This window comes from Microtus ochrogaster, chromosome 21 (genome assembly GCF_000317375.1).
Source record: "Microtus ochrogaster isolate Prairie Vole_2 chromosome 21, MicOch1.0, whole genome shotgun sequence".
NCBI lineage: Eukaryota > Metazoa > Chordata > Mammalia > Rodentia > Cricetidae > Microtus > Microtus ochrogaster.
The window spans coordinates 2,113,615-2,116,982 of NC_022022.1; the positions used below are offsets into that span (position 1 = coordinate 2,113,615).

Here is a 3,368-nt window from a genome sequence, read left to right on the forward strand (position 1 = left end):
TATGTTTAAAAACCACCTATGAGTGAATACATGTGTTGGTGGTATAGTGGTGAGCATAGCTGCCTTCCAAGCAGTTGACCCGGGTTCGATTCCCGGCCAACGCACAGGATCATCCTTTTGCCTACAGTGGCCCTGTCCTCCGGCGACTCTCCGCCTGTCCCGAGACTGCACTGCGCCGCGGCGGGTCGAACGACCACACAGTGGGAGGAGGTTCTAGACCTTTTAAGAGGGTGGCGTTTTAGCGGGAAGTGGCACCCGGCTTGCGACAGAGGGCACCGGGCACCAGACAGGGCAGGGCAGGGGACACGGGCAGGCGCCGATCGATCGCATGGGCGCCCAATGCCAGCCGCGTATTGCCAGGCGGGCGGGAGGGCGGCTGGGGCGAGCCGCTGGTAGTCAGCTTGGCAGACTGGCTAAGATTCTGGCTGCCCACGAGAGGCGCGCACCGCCAGACTCTATCCGTCGCTCCCTGGTGGTCTAGTGGTTAGGATTCGGCGCTCTCACCGCCGCGGCCCGGGTTCGATTCCCGGTCAGGGAAGCTTCTCTTCTTCCTCTCTGGAACTCAACCCCCTTCTTGACACCTGTCCGCTCCCCACCTCACTTCTCTTACCTTCTGCCCAACAGCGTCGCCGCGACATCCTGCTGGCATCTTTGCCTCCAGACACCTCGCCACCTCGCCCCCTTCTTGACACCACCTCTCTTACCTTTTGCCCAACACCGTCGCCGCCAGTCCCTGCTGCTCCGCTCCACTCGCACGTACGTACACCCTCCCTTGCAACCCAACAGCCTGCAGCAGCCTCACCGGCGCTTTCTACCCGCACACTCACCACCCTTTTCCTTGCTTCCCACTCACGCCCACCGTCTTTTCCTGCACACACCAAATTCTCAGGGCCTGTCCAACTAAGCCCTGCTGCGGCCCGACACACCCAGCCTACACACCGCCACTATCACACCGACGACACACAAACACCCGACACGCAGCGCTCCCGCGAAAGCTTCCGACCCACTCATGGAGCCCACTGAGTCTCCACCTCACTCTATCGCCTGCTCTTAGGTCTCCAAGAAACAGTCTTGCTCGCCCTACCTGCTACACCTGCATGCATCACACGCTCCCTGGAACCTTTCCTCTGCTCTTCACAACTGAGCGCCGACTTCAAGCAAATGCAGTGATTCGTTCCAGTCTACAGTGTGTGTGTGTAAATATGTCTGTCTCTCTCTGTCCTCTGTGTGTATGTGTGTGAGCGTAGGCATGTATATACGTATGTATGTATGTATGTATGTATGTATGTATGTATGCATGCATATCTTGCAAAACTCCAGGGTCTCTAAAGTGATCGTTTATGGTGGCAGTGTTGATATGGGATCGGGAGCAGAGCGCGTGTCCGTCCGTGGGTGGGGGTGCTCTGTGGGGTGGTGTTGATTCCGTGTTGATAACAGACAGGGTGAATGCGGAAAGCACCTGGTGTGGTTACTAAGCTTCCGCATCGCCACAGGGCGGACAGTGCCCGACCCTAGGCCCGATTTCCTCGAAAGCCCCCAGAGCGGCTTGAGGGAGCTGAGGCCAAGCCTGGCTGTTTTAAGGCCGCTGTTTCTGCGGCTCCTTGTGTGCGCGGGCAAGCGGTGCAGGTACCTGTGTGAGTCGGGAAATTGGAGCGGAACGTCTTCCCACCTAGGTTTTGGGTCCGTTGCCGGGTGGGTCCACTCGGTCGTGACCCTGTCAGCAGGTCCGGGGCACGGAGACAGATGGTGGTGTGCTTACCGCTGGGTTCAGCTCCGCCTCCATGGGAGGCATAGTCTGTGCCCACCCGGGTGTGTGGGGGGGCAGACACGCCTTTTTCCCACCCGACCTCAACCCAGTCCCACCCTGAAGCCTTCCCAGTAGAGGACACGGAGAGACACCCGTGTCGAGCTGGATCTGGGAAGGGTCTGTCCAGCAAGCTGCCGGGCCAGTTGTGTGGCTCCCATGAAAAGGCTATGGGAAAAAAGACATCGGAGAAGCCTATGCTGGCAGGTGTCCGAATGGGGCTGTCGCATGCCAAAGGCAAGGATCCACGCTTGCCTCTGTGCTCCCTGGTTTCTCCTCAGCTCCGCCCTTCTGGCTGGAAAGAGGGACTCTGCTTGGAGAAAAGGTCTCTCTAGCACGTGCCTGCTATGAACGATCGAATGATTGCTGTGGGACAGACAGCAGACAGGCGGTAGGGATGGTGGTTGGGGCGCGGGGGCAGAGCCGGGGTGGTTGTGGCCAGGGGCGTGCCATCCTTGGGCACGTGGTCCTGAGGTGTAGGGCAGCAGGTTGAGCAAGCCAGGTGGGAGCACCTCCTCCACCGACAGCTACCTACCGCATCAGGTCCTGCCTCTGCTTTCCTACCGGGGCTGCCCTCTGTGAGGGACTTAGGAGCCCAGGAAACCAACACTTCTCCGCCCAAGCTGCTTTTGGTCGTGGTGTTTGATGGCAACAATCCCAAGCCTGACTCAGACTGAAATCGGTACCAGGAGTGGGGTATTGCTGGGACAGAGCCGATCCCGTGCTTTCGGGATTAAAAGGAGCTCTTGGGGATGAACAAGAAAGGAATGGTTATGGTTCAAAAAACGCCGGCTTGCCGGGCAGTGGTGGCGCACGCCTTTAGTCCCAGCACTCGGGAGGCAGAGGCAGGCGGATCTCTGGGAGTTTGAGGCCAGCCTGGTCTACAAGAGCTAGCTTCAGGGCAGGCTCCGAAGCTACAGAGAAACCCTGTCTCGAAAAACCAAAACAAACAAACAAAAAAAAAAAAAAAAACCCGCCGGCTTCTGTGCCGCGTTGGGGCAGGGTCAACCGTGCTGCTTGTTTCTGGAGAACTTAACAAAACCCTGCACTCATCTGTGAAGAGAGACTCTCAGTTGAGCAGATGCCTCCATGAGATGATGATGAGTGGTCTTTTTTTTCCCTCTACTTTTTTTCCTCTACATTTTTCTCTGCCTCTCCCTTCCCCCCTTTAACCTTCCCCCAAGGTCCCCATGCTCCCAATTTACTCAGGAGGTCTTGTCTTTTTCTACTCTCTACTTCCCATATAGATTAGATCTATGTAAGTCTCTCTTAGTGTCCTCATTGTTGTCTAAGGTCTCTGGGATTGTGGTTTGTAGGCTGGCTTTCTTTGCTTTATGTTTAAAAACCACCTATGAGTGAATACATGTGATAATCTTTCTTGTCTGGGTTACCTCACTCTAAATAACGTTTTCTAGCTCCATCCATTTTCCTGCAAAATTCAAGCTGTTGGTTTTTTTTTCTTTCTGCTGTGTAGTACTCCATTGTGTAAATGTACCACATTTTCCTTACCCATTTTTCGGTCAAGGGGCATTTAGGTTGTGTCCAGGTTCTGGCTATGACAAAC

At 55.8% G+C, this 3,368-nt stretch overlaps 2 non-coding genes across 2 annotated transcripts; both read left to right on the forward strand.

The window, feature by feature from the left end:
• Positions 1-32: 32 nt before the first annotated feature.
• Trnag-ucc lies at positions 33-104 on the forward strand. Its single transcript has one exon. It is a non-coding gene; the product is annotated as a tRNA-Gly (tRNA).
• A 362-nt stretch (positions 105-466) lies between these two features.
• On the forward strand, positions 467-538 carry Trnae-cuc. The gene has a single exon. It is a non-coding gene; the product is annotated as a tRNA-Glu (tRNA).
• Positions 539-3,368: the final 2,830 nt, after the last annotated feature.